The sequence below is a fragment of the Chlamydotis macqueenii genome, chromosome 21 (assembly GCF_036417535.1).
Source record: "Chlamydotis macqueenii isolate bChlMac1 chromosome 21, bChlMac1.mat, whole genome shotgun sequence".
NCBI lineage: Eukaryota > Metazoa > Chordata > Aves > Otidiformes > Otididae > Chlamydotis > Chlamydotis macqueenii.
Genome location: NC_141576.1, coordinates 4,908,624 through 4,922,087, shown reverse-complemented (window position 1 = coordinate 4,922,087; position 13,464 = coordinate 4,908,624). Strand labels below are relative to the sequence as shown.

Here is a 13,464-nt window from a genome sequence, read left to right as displayed (position 1 = left end):
AAAAAAAACAAAACAAAACAAAAAAAAACCAAAAAAAACCCTTACATTTCAGTTTGTTTCTACAGTCAATTCATTACACTACTACTTCAAATACTCAAGGAAAGTATAAGCTGAAGTCACCTTACACACCCATGCCCTACAGATAATCCCAATGCTTTGCTGATACCATACCTAGACACAAAAAAGCTGGCTACAGAGATATTCATCCTGGATAAATGCATCTGGGCATGCATTAGTTGGACTGCCCGGCTTTTCTACCTGACTTGCAAGCAAAAAGGCTCGCCTTCAGCAACCCGCAAAGCCACCTCATCCGCTGCTGCCAGCCTGCCACCTGCTGGGGCCTCTGCTTGGGCCACTCCGGCCAGAGGACAGGACTTCCATTGATCCCTGTTCAGCACCGCAACCCTGGGTCAGACTATTTCCATGACAAGCTTGTTTTGCGAGTGTCAGACACGCCAAAACAAGATTTAAGAGTATACTGAATGCTGCATTAGCACAAAAGCCCTCTCAACAGTAAAATCACTGATGAGCCTTCTGCTGTATGGTTTTGCACCTCGAAAGGGAGATTCCCATGAGGCCAAGTGTTCTTGCAGGAACCATCTAGACTAGGAATTGGCTGGCTTTTTTTTGGAAGGTTTGAAGACAGCTAATCCAAATAACATAAGATGACATGCCTCTGAACATGTTATAATACCCTGACCTTCCTTAATGACCATAAGCTTGAAAACCATTCTCTTCTCAAACACAGAGGGGTATTTGTCATCAGTCTTACTGTATAGTCTACAGCACACTGCTCCCGTGCCCAGTAAGGTCTCACCTGCATCAAGAAATATCTTCCCACTTAAAGCTCTAAGAGCCATTGAATTCTCATTTCTTAACAGAAACAGCAAAACCAGTGGCAGCCATCCTCCATTTTCAGAAATGTGTTGCTAGACTCACCCCATAAAACGCAGTCCAGCTAAGAATAAGCCATATATCTTACCTTGCTCATGTATGTTCCTAGATGCACACCAAAAGCCTTGCCACCCCTCTGGCCTAAAGCCCAAACCTGCTCCTGGCTACTAAGCTTCGTCAGGGGACACCACCACATCCCATCAGCAACATGCAGTCAACGGAAATTGCGTTTACCCCACTGTTGATGTGCTGCCACGTGGTCGTGCCCACAGCAGCAAGCTGAGCTGTTCTAGCTGGAGGGATCTGGCTGGGAAGGGAACAGCAGCATGCACTTCCCTACATCAAGAGACAAAGACTTGAAGGCACCTTACGAGTCACAGCCAAATTCCCTTTTGGAGAAAAGGTGTACAGCAGAAAGTCCTTATGGAAATATACCAACAAGTACATACGCAAGTACACCTCGCAGCAAAGATTCTTCTCTTCCTAAACTAATAAGCTCAGTAAAGCAGCAGATTTGCTGGAGTTCCTTGTAGGCAAACATCTGGACTTATCTGCCATCCTGGAGCGACACAGCATTCTTGGCAAGTTTCCCCGAGTAAAACAGCGCGCGGCTCTGGCTGTGGAGCGAGCAGGAAGGTGGTTGCACAATCACAGCCTGCCTGCAGATGTGGGCTATCACTCCTTCCAGGCTCTCTAGTCAGGTGTCCCCTCCCACTTAAAGTGTTGACACACAAAGCTGTGCCTCTTGCAAATCCAGTTCAGTGTTCACACACCAGGCTTTATCAGATTACTCAGATAAAGCCTCGGGTTTTAATGGTATTCATGCCAAAAGTGCAGATTTGGGCCTGTGTGGGCCCATATGACCTGCCCCTTCAGCAAACTCACTGGAAGGCAACATCTTACAGCCATTTGGCATGCATCATACCCAGAGGGCCAGAACCACATGAGGAACACCAGTACCTCAATAAAACAGGGAAGATTCAGCTGGGGAACGTGTAGAGTGAACCTTCTGGGAAAGCTCTCATTTCCTTCAGAAGCTGCTTCTTGCAAACACTGAGTTAAGAAAAAGTTAAACTATTTAGCAGGCTTGTTAGTCCTCGAGTACATAATCTTAAAGTTAATTAAGGCAGATATCAAGAATAAACTACAGTATCCAAATTCCAGGATGAACCTCAGCCACTGAAATGGACCCATATTAATAAATACAAGATACACACTTCCCCTTTCTTCTTCCCCCCATGGCAACATACAGCGAGTCAAACCCACAACTTGGAAAAGCGGTAGCATATGGCGATGGTGAACTGCCTTCACTCCCTGAATTTTCACCATTACCCAAGCTCACAGCCACTTCACAGCAGATTAGCTGCCCCTTTTTAAACTTCTACACAGCAGCTGTACATTGGCAAGACAGCGTGCCACATACCTAACCTTACAGCAATATCCTGCTTGAACCGGTGCCATGTGTGCAGCTCTTCTGCCCTTTTCCTCTTAGGCTGCAAACCAAGCTATGCTAGCAAGATCTAACAGATGCACGTGCCTGAATCAATACCAGAATCAGGTCTGAGGATGGAACCACTTACAACTGCCTGTCTCATCCTTGTTGCAAGAGGGATGCACAGCGCTCCAAAAATGCTGCAAGGTAGTAGGAAGGAAAGCAATGCCCTGGCTCACAAGAACTGAAATATGTTCATTAGATTGATTCACTCCCACCCCCAGCTCCATTTTCTTCCAGCTGGAAGTGCACAACACGCCATATGGAAATCACCAGAACATTAATAGTGAAACTGAGTGGGATAGCAGGCAAGGAAGCCAAGCGTTCAAGCCAGTAGTGCAGAACCGTGACAGCAAGCTGTAGGGTGACAACACAACACAGCCCACAGCAGCTCATGCCTATCATAAAACCTCAGAACAGAAAGTCCAAGCAACTACATTTCCTGCCCAGAGGAGTCAAGCCAGGTACTTTCTGGATTCACACAGGCCACAAACCTCTTCTCAGCAGAAGTATGAGCAGGTTTCTTCTGCAGCTGTTCAACAGTTCATAGGAACTCGGGTATAAACACTAATTATCCCAGTTCAGCTTATCCCTTATCAGCTGGTCCATGAAGTTTTAGGTATTTCTTTACATGGGCACCACTTGAAACTTGAAGTCCCAGCTGTACCAGTGCCCTGGGTTTAATATGGAACAAAGCAATCCCTCCTCATTGTCCCAGTACATTAACATGACGAGTTTATCCTTTAAATAGGGAGACTGTCTACCAAAGAGGTAGGGCCCATCTAGAACTGCTGACAACACAGCACCAACCCCATCCATTCCACATACCCAGTGTCCCAATTCCTCCACAGTATGGAGCAAAGTTACTGTCTGGAAGCATTTCAAGAGTCATTATTGCCTCACTGAGAAGCAATGCTTCTTTCCCTGCAGCACAGCTCACTAGGCTACGCCACTACAAACCCAGGGATCCTGAAGCACCATGTGACAATGAATTAGGCTATCTAGGTAAAAACTGCACTGCGGCAAACCCTAGGACTTCCTTCAAGCCTCCAAACACTGTAGTTGGAATCCAGGTGTTTTTCACTTGTCTACTTAATGTGGAGTTTAACTTCCAAAAGGTCACTCAGACCAGAAGTTATCTACACTGAAGTTCTCAAAAGTTTAAACTAAGAATTCCTAAACATCTGAGACCAACATAGCCTTCTCATGTTGAAAACAGCTTGGCCTTACCCCTTGCTTGCTTTTCTTGGCTGTTTACCACCAGTGGCTCACGTTCTTTAGAACTAAGTTGTTTCTGCAGTTTTTGTGCAGCTGAGTGCCTTTGTACATTTATGGTGTCAAGGCCCCATCTGGGATCTCCTCAGGACAGATTCCTGACTTGATAACATACCAGCTATCCAAAGAAAGCAGTTTGAAACTAACATCTACACAGCTGCTCCAGCTTACAAGCTTCATCAAATTCCCCTCCCAGGCTAAAAGAAAAAGCCCGTTTGGCATCTCCATTCAGACATTACCACCTTCTGCCCCAAAGCTCTCAAGTCAAGAGTTGTTGCTCTCACTTTGAAATCAGGCAGATGGTAGTAGGTAGGTTTTTCTAGTTCGTGGTTTGGTTGTTTTTTTTTTTTTTTTTAATAAAAAGCTTTCTCCTCGCAGGGAAAGTTTTGCAAGTTAAAAGCCTTACTATTTTACAGTAGTAGCACTGCTTCAGTTTGAAGTCTGTCTTCCCACGTTCTAGCAGAAAGAAAACTAGCAGAGCCACGATACAAGAAGTGTTAGTGGACAAGACTCTCCTGGGTTAAGGAAGAAAGATAAGACAAGGGCAAGTTGCTGCTTCTCTGTTAAGATCAGAAAAAGACGTTCAACCAACGATCTTTGAAGCTGAAATTCAATGCTGCTTAAGCGCAACACACAAAACCAGAAGGGAGGATGGCATGACACGTACCACATGAATGAAACACCACAAAGTCAATGGCATGCTAAGCCCGCTGAATCCCTCCTAGCTGTGGCACTTCTACACTGTGGACAGAAAAGACATTTCTCACCTTTTCCACCCCACTGCCAGAAATCCCTGCATCATAAGTCTTTTCTATTCCAAATGCTTTGTTGAGCCACAGGGCAGAGCCCATTAAGGAAAACTTGGTTTCAGTATCCATCCCTGCCAAAGACCATCAGACAAGAAAAGTGTTAGCTTTGGGTTTTTTTCCCTTTTTAAAAAGGCTAAAGCAAAATGTTCAGTGATTGAAGCAAGGCTGCACATCAAGTCAGATGTATAGAAAGGATTAGCCCACAGCTGTCCCTGGCTTACAGCCCTAAACTCATCCCTCTAAGCCACACTCCCTGGGGCACACACAATACTGTCAGATTGTCACAAGCACCAGCTGGCCTGGAAAGCTCTGGACCTTAAGCCCAATCCCAAGCATGACAACATGTGACAAAAAGAACTGTCCCCAGCGGTCATGAGACAGCACCAAGCATCCATCTCGGTAGCCAGCACCTGCATCTTCTCATCCCAGTAGTCCAGATCCAGAGCTCAAACATCTAGTTACCACGCTGAGAAATTGTTCTTCCCTCTGTGCTCTTCCCAAAGACGGGGCCTCTGCAAAGGCAGCCTGCAGCACCCAGGCAGTCTATCGGGCTGGGGCAGTTTAAGTTAAACTCCATTTCAGCTCAACAGTAGGACATTATTCATGGTTCAGCTGACTGTTCTGTCACTACCCTTCCTCACTGCCTTTACATGCTGGGGGTGGACCTCAATATAGCACCCAGCTCACACTAAATCTATTTTACCAGGGAAAGTCTGCTGCATTTCCTTTCCTTAATGCACAGAGTTGAGGCAGCTTGTGCCACCCCATGGCTACAGAAGCGGCTCCTGTACCCAATTAACATCCAGAATAAAGACCTAAATCACATTTGCTGTATGAAAACACTCCATAGTCACACTCTGGAGCATCAGTGACTCCTGAGCCTCTTCAGTATCAAAACCATACTAGCACAGCCTGCTTCCAGAGCTCAGGCAAGTTCATTTCAAGATCACACTGTATTTCTGTTTCAGACAATTGTCTAGTGACCAGCTAAGAAGTCGCTATTAGAAAGTTGCTGGCTTCCGCATCCACATAATAGGATGCATTTACAACACACATTTTGGTTGACATGAAGAAACTTTCATATTTCAAGAAGGAAAAGCAGCATCCAGCTGGACTGACTGCAAGGGAGCAAAGTCAAAGCCTTGCCTATGAAGACATATAAGGATTTGTTAGCACTTCAGTACTTGGCCAGTTATTCCAGTCACTGAACAGGAGGAAGATTTCACTGCCACCAAGAATGCCAATTCCTACAACTAAGTCAGGGAAGAATTGCCAGACAAACATATACCTAACAAAACTGGCAACACGTGTGTTTGAGTGGTTACTATAGTCGCAGGTTTATCAGGGAAGATAACTAGGACAAAACAAATCAGTGACAGACCTAGACTGACAGACATCCATTCTCTTGCTCTCAAACTTTTTCCTGGCAACGTCACATTTACGTGAAGCTGCTTGTGCAGTGACACAGCAGAAGCTAAGAGTTTCAGTCCATCCTTCAGTGGAAGGATCAGGGTAGATAAGAGATTGTTCTTGACCTCTCAGCTGAGAGGCAAGCAGCAGCAGACATACAAGAACATGATACAAGTTCTCCCAATGGTACGCACCAAACCAGACATCCTGGTTTCCAGCAGCACATTCATATCCTTCAGACAGCTTTGTTTGCACTTCCCTCCTCCCATGCGCGAGACAAGGCTGCATCTCAGTCACACTCATCGCTACATTCATACATTATATTTAATTTCTACGACTCACTGTAATTCCTGCAGGAAGGCATCCTGCCATGCATGACTGAGTTTCTTTTGGTCTCCTATCATATTCAGTTGCCCAGCAAGACCGTTGAATCTTTCCAGGACAAATCCATTACATATTCTTTCTAGGCTTGACACTACTTCAGGTGAAGTATGATGACATGGAAGATGATTTCCTGATCAATGCAACAGATCAATTTACTTTAGCCCAGGAGCTTCCAAAGCATTACCTATGAGTGCGGAGCAGTACAGAGTTGAAAGCGAATCTATGAAAAACCCCTTCTCTGCTTCTTTTGAAGAGGTCACACTGCTTGTGTAGTCCCTGGGGAAACACAGTTAACAGTGGCACTTTTTCCTCACTGTGTGCTTGGAAACTAGTACTTTTAAGTTAGGTTTTCTCACTGAGTAAAGTGTGTTTGGCCATCTCCTGCAGCACACAGCCCACTTGTGCTAAGGGCAACTGCACTCATCCTGCCCACCCCGCAGCAATTATTTCTTGGAACAGTGGCAGTTGTAGCAGTTACTCACATGGAGTAACTCAAGGGATTTTTTTTTTTGTGGCTCAGAGCAGTGTAGTAACTGGAAGTGACTCAACACCTTGACATGAACCCATTCTGTAATGACCACCAGCAGCGCAGTCCAGTGACTGCAGTTTGGTAACCCTGGTTCTCAGACACTTACTCAACTTTTATCCTGCAAGCATTACACAGCTTGGTCTGGCACCTGGTGTCTAACTTGTATCTTGTACCAACCACACAACTTGCTAAGTCACATCGCATGCCTGCAAATATAAAGGAGCAGAGCAGCAATCTCAGAGCCAGCCACATACCCCAGCCTTTGGTAGAGTCAAGGTTAGGGAAACCCATACCGAAACAGAGCATGTTAGTGTAATCCATGCAGGTCTAGTAAGCTGTTTCTCTGCTGCTATAATGCTACATCACTCTGCTAGTTAATACATGTAGAAGCCTCCTTCCACAGGGCATGAAGATAAGCACAGCACAGCTGAGCTCGTCTCATTGATGCTGCCTGCCAACACTAGTTAATCCTCCCTCCCCGTGTCAACACAGGCCCTCAGTGACTCCAGACTCGGTCAGTACACGTAGACCACAGCCCAAAACTATAAACACAACTTGCACTGGCCTGTTAGAGCTAGCCCATGAGGTGCCAATTCCAGTGTACTCCGTGGCACCAGCCACAAAATTTGTCTGAGACGCAAGCCTCAGACAGCCACAGAGCACACTCCCTTCCACATCTTATATTCTTCAAAAGCTACACTGTGACTTGGAACATTAACTGTCAGCATGGTCTGTGCTCATTCACAAAGCCTGGCATACAGTGTCCTGACTGGCTTTCTAGCTACAGATTTTTAATTCCAGTAACTTCATGGATTCTTAACTAGCCCTCACAAGACAGACTTGACAAGACAAGCAGCCCTTGCAGACTGCTTTCACTTTTTTTCTGAGGAAAGGAAGGGGGGGGGGGGGGGGGGGAGAAACAAAAAAAAGAAACAGGAGAACAACAAACAGAGCATATTTTCCACATCCAGTATCTAGCAGCAGTGAACTGACTCTACATAAATGCATTGCATACCGGCTAGCCAGTTCCTAGAACACAAACCCATATCCCAGAAGTATCTAACAAGTTTACAAACAAACGCCAACCACATTACAGTGCACTTCAGCAACCTCTAAAGCAAAGGAGAGAGGCTGCAAAAGCTGCTGCTGATGTACTACAACAATATGATGTACCCCAGAGGGATACGCTGCTGAGGTTTATTCCTTGTCTTCCGGGGCGGAGAAGAGTAAATTGCTGCTTGATGTATCCATCATCACCACTGCTGAGAGCCAAGACAGGGCCAGCGGCCAGGCATACTGAGAGCACAGGGAGGGGACAGGCACCGTACCCGCCGGTTGGTCAGGGAAGATGCTCCTCTGCATCACCATTCACATTGTAAACAGCAGCACGGTTCCATCACAGTCCCAGTAGTTCCCTTAACAACTCACTGCAGAAATATCCTTCTTCCTAGGCTAGGATAGCCACTTTGACCCCATCCATCCTATAGCCAAAGATCTTCTACCGCAAGCCCCTGGAAACTCCATATAGTTTGGTAATTTAGCAGTCAACTTGCACCCAGCAAGACTAAGCTGCCTATACTACTGTGCTTTGCAATGCATGATCTGGTGCAGAAATCAGATGGGTGGGAAAAGTGAAGATTGCCTCTGGAACAAAAGGTTCATAAAATCATCCTGCATTGCTATCAGGAAAAAAAAAAAAAAAAAAAAAAAAAGCTGATCTTTCTCCAAGGTAGCAACTCCCATTTTCACAATCGTTTTGTAAACTTCCTTATCTTGAGCAACGGGCTCAGACAATTCATCGGTTTCTAATCAGGCATGGCCACCACCAGCCATCAGCCACGCTGACCACCCACTCACTCCTCAGTCAGGTAGCAAGAGCCAACGGCACATTTCAGCACAAGGCTAGCAAGATTAACCTCCTCTCACAACAGCCTAGGTACTTCAGATCCAGGGTTATACAAGCCCCCATTATATTAGCACAGGTTGAGGTAGTAAAAACCCAGACATATTAATTAGGCCTTGTAAGGTGTGCTCCAGAGACCACCGCTGTGACCACAGACACTGAACAAACAACCCGACTTCCTTAACGAGCTGAAGATCTCCGAGCTGACATTATCAGTGTTTGCTTTTCAAATCCACACACGGCCACGCCAGCTGGCCTCTGGCAGCCGCCCCATCTCACCGCATCCCAACCGCGGCTCCGGGAGCTCTCCAGGCCCCGACGTTTGCTCGAGCGACCGGTGCCCCGTCAGCCCCCAGCCGCCGTGACCGTGCCCACCGACACCGGTGCCCCCCAGGGACCGGACCCGCCACGCTCCCGTGCGGCCCCGCAGCCAAGGCGAGACGGTGCCCGGCCCACCCGCGGTTTGCAAGCGCCTTCGAGCCGCTCAAGCAGGTCAGAAAGCTCAGCCTCACCCCAGTCTGGCGTTTGCTGGGGGGTTTTTTTTGGTGTTTTTTTTTTTTTTAATTTTTTTTTTTATAAGTTGGCACCGATTCCGGGCAGCAGGAGCCACGGGGAGGGAGGCCGCGGTAGCCCAGTGCCCGGGACCGGTCGCCACCGCTCCGGGGAAGGAAGAGCCGCCCGGGCCCGCGGGCACCCGCCCCGCCCCACCGCCCCCCCCACCGCCGGCTCCTACCGTTCCCAGGCTGCCGGTGGGAGCATGGCAGCGGCCGGGCCCCGCCGGAGGCCGCGGTGCAGCAGCGAGGGCAGCGCCCGCCCTCTCCTCCTCCTCCGCCGCGGCGGCGGGGAGGCTGGAGCCGCAGACCCCCAGCTCCTCCCGGCGCCAGGCGCGACAAACGGGGCCCGGCCCGTCACATGGCCCAAATAGCGCCCGGCGGCCGCCCCGCTCCGCCCCCGGCCTGGCCCCGGGGCGCGGCCGTCGGGCGGGCGGGAAGCGGGGAGGGGCCGGGCCCTGCGGAGGAAGCGGCGGGGCGGCCCCGGGGGCGCGGCCGGCTGCGGGGAAGGCCGGTGGTTCGGGGTGGAGGGAACGGCAGCTCCTGGCTCCCAAACAGCACTCCGACCCACCCAGAGCCCCGGCGGGGATAAACGTGGCTCTGCCGGCGGCATTTCTGGGTGAAACCGGGCTTGTTTGGGTTTTTACTGCCCTGCTGGCTCGGGGAGCGGCTAAAAATAGCAGCGAGTTGCAGGCGGTTTGTTTCTTTGTGGACAAGCTAGTCACTTTTTAATGAATTGCATCCTCAGCGTCCTTATACACGGAGACAGTGTTGCAATATTTGCATTGCAAACACACCAGGGATCGCGTGTTTGCTTTTTTAAAAACTGATTTGTTTACAAAACTCAGTCAGGGAAATACAATTCTGTTCATTTCAGTCTTTTTTTTTTTTTTTTTTTCAAAAAGCAATTTTTGGGACACATTTGACGCAGCGAAGTCTCTTTGAGATGATTCATTCTTCAGTATTCCCAGACAAAAAGAGTCTGTTTGTAGCAATGCTGCTTGGAGCTGTAAACCAGTGGATTGTCATAAACGAAGCAAGCCGCAGTGCATGGGATGCCTTCGAGGACCACCTAAGAGCTGCAGGAAGCGGTGCGAATGATTCAGGGGGTGGCAGCCTGCCGTCTGAGTCAGTACGGAACGAATGCCCCTGCATGCTGCTGCACTTATTGTTTTTTGGGGTTGGACATTAACTTTGAGCCTTGACCAGTTCTCCTCGCTAATGGTCTTGGGGCACATGTGAAAAAAAAGAGCAGGGTTAATTTGTGTGTCCTCATTTTTACGGCCCTGCTTCCAGAGGACTTTGCTTTCATCTCGGATGAACTTAATTTCCAGCACAGGGCCTTAATTCAAATAGCGCTCAATCATAAATGTGCAAGTGGACTCTCCTTACCTGGCTTTTAATTAGGCAGGGTACTCAGCCATTTTTCTCCCGGCTGTGCTCATCGCAGGAACGGAGATGTGAGCAGTGAGGAAGGCAATTCCTGGGTGCATATGTGTGCTGGATCTCTGGGGAGGCTGGTGGCAGGAGGTATACTCTGCTGAGAGCTGAACAGGCTTTTTGTCACGTTTCACGTGCCGTGCGTTCATGTGCAACTTGGTTCTACCCGTGCTTACAAGGAAAAAAACTCCTGCAGCTGCACGCGGGATGAAATGGAAGTGCGGGGTCCCCGGGGGCCGCGAGCTCCCTGCTGCTGGGTTGTTCCTTCAGTGAGGTGGTCACAGCAGGACACCCAGTGACGTGTGATGGGGCAGGGTCCAGTGCTGAACCCACTAAACTGTCAGAAGTCAGAATAAATGAATGTAATGTGAGGGCCAAGGTGGAGCCTGCTGAGTGCTCCCCTTCTCCTCACCCCTTCCAGGCTGGGCAGTCAAAAAAGTCCCAAAAGAAGACTTCAGCCAAAGCAGGGAAAGAAATTCTGTTGAACTCCATCGGACAACACATAAGTGTGAAGTTGGCCATATTTGCATTCATATCTTTGCAGGACTGAGGCAGTAATTCGTTAAAGCGTATTTTGAAGTCCTTGGGGAACAGTTGCTCTATGGCAGCCATTGTGGTTCATTAAAAAACACATTCACATTGGATTAAATTTATTGCTCTAGCTGACCAGAAACACCAGGGAGTTTGTGTTTGTAGATACAGCACAAGTATGTTTTTTGACACCCTGGAGATAGAAATGAGAGAAGTTTTATGTTAGATAGATACACATTTGGGTAGCTTTTTCAAAACTATTTTGCTTTGATGTGGTCCTGCTCCCCTTTAGGTCAGTTTTCCCCACTCATTTCAGCAATAGTCTCCCAAGTGTGTTGTGAAAATCTCCCTCTTTAAGCTTTTCCTGCAGTTTACTGTTCAGTTCTTGGACAGTTAGCAAACCTTGGGGGCCCACACTCACCTGGAGACCCTGTAAATACTGCTCTGAGGGAGCTGCAGAAGGACTCTGACACTGCAGACTGGCTCCGGTGTTTTCTGCTGGCACACTTCACAGCTTGTTGTGTGAATTCATCTTTGCTGGTGGAGAGCTCTCCCAGTTGATTTCCACCGTTCAGAAGATGCACTCCTGTCTCTTTTGCCAATGACAAAGATGTTAGAGGGATGTAACAGGCACATGTCAGCTGGAGAGGGAGACAGGCGGAAGTGTTGTCTAGGGAAACTCCAAAACTGCTTAGAATCAGAGCTCTGTGGACCAGATTCTCCTTTAGAGTAAATCAATCTGCTACACTTACTAAAGCACACCTACTCTAAATGCTTTGTTTCATTGCCACCAAGGTGGGAGGCTCTCGTGAGAACCTGACTGGTGAGAGTGAGGCAAAGGCTAGCATGGATCCATAACGGAAAAAGGCAGAGAGGCGGCAGCTGTCAGTTAGTTGCCTGACAGTAGCTCTTGATGCCTAGAGATGTGGATGGGGGGCTTTCCTCTTACCCTGAGACCTTTTCCTGTCCATCTGCTGTGACACAGGGGGGTAACAGAGCAACAGCCAGGGCCAGGGTCCTGAGGGAAGTCCAAGATCTTGCTTTTGGAGACTCAAAAGCGGGTTCTTCTTGGCCTGCCTAGCCACAGCTCCCCAGGCTGTATTAAATGGTCAGCACAGCAGGAGCACCTTCCGCAGCAGCGGAGACATGTCATCACTGAGGCCAAGAAAGTTGTGAATGGTGTCTGAGAGCTGCACAGGAAACAAAGCAGGCTTTAGTCTGCCTGTGAATTCAGCTGCTCTGCTAACTCTACTACAGTCGTGTTACCAGCCTCCCAGCACTGGCCAGCACTGTGACCCGTTACCTCTCCCTCACACCTTGCAGCACATTGCCGCTGCCAGATGCGAGCTTCTTTATCTGAGGGCTATGCACAGGCTTGCATTTTCTTGTGCACTGGTTCCCAGTGTGCAAAGGTTTCCTGCTCTTGCAGAAATCCCCGTTCTTTACAGCGAGAGGGAGAAATGGGGTGGAGGAGGTCTAAGAGCAGCAGGGAAGGTGGAGGAAACCAGACGTGACAAGTGCTGAAGCAGAACTTTTCAGCTTTGTGGTGGCTTCTCGCCAGATGAGATCACAGCTCCTACGGAATCTTGTCTCCTTTTATTTCCTTAATATTTGACTTTCTTGCTTCCTAAAGAAGCAGGAATTGCTAATCTTCAATCCATTGCTTTGAATACTGTCTGCATCTCAAAGAACAGTGCAAACACTGGCAGAGGGGGGTGGCTGACAAATGCCAGTGTTTATGGCCTGCAATGGAATTCCTCTAAGCCTGTTTGGAAAACCAACTGGGGATGGAGCCTGGATTAGAAGAGACTTTTCTAGCTCTTATCCTTGTGAATTTATGCTAAGATTGTTAAAAGGGAGGTGGGAGGGGGAATGACTTGGCATGCCTCCTTTTTTTTGTGCTCAGCATTCAGTGTTGTAGATTATCGATGGGGTCTGGAAGTGGATGAGCTCCTGCCTTCTGAAAAATGGGTCCCTTTTGAATGTCTGAAGTTAAATATCTAAATCCTTCTTAAGAACATGAACTCTCAGGCTGGTACAGACTTTGTAGATGTGCTTTATGCCTCACTGATACTCACCTTGCAGCAGTGGGCTGGTAGAGTGCAGAAAAAAAAAGGGGATCCTATTGCTGTGCATTTGGAGGGGGTGTACAGAGACAGGCAGGCAGCAAACATGCAGCTTTCTATGCCCTGGAGAGAGGAGGGGAGAGACAGAGAGTAAACACTGCCCGGAAACATGTACGTGCT

The 13,464-nt window shown here is 48.3% G+C and overlaps 1 protein-coding gene across 1 annotated transcript in view; it reads right to left on the bottom strand.

Moving 5' to 3' along the window:
- SPSB1 (splA/ryanodine receptor domain and SOCS box containing 1) overlaps positions 1 to 9,623 on the bottom strand; it is a 37,813-nt gene extending 28,190 nt beyond the window's left edge. The window contains exon 1 of the mRNA XM_086764687.1: positions 9,430 to 9,623. The gene's annotated coding sequence lies outside the window, so the exon portion shown is untranslated. The remainder of the gene's footprint in view (positions 1 to 9,429) is intronic.
- Positions 9,624 to 13,464: the final 3,841 nt, after the last annotated feature.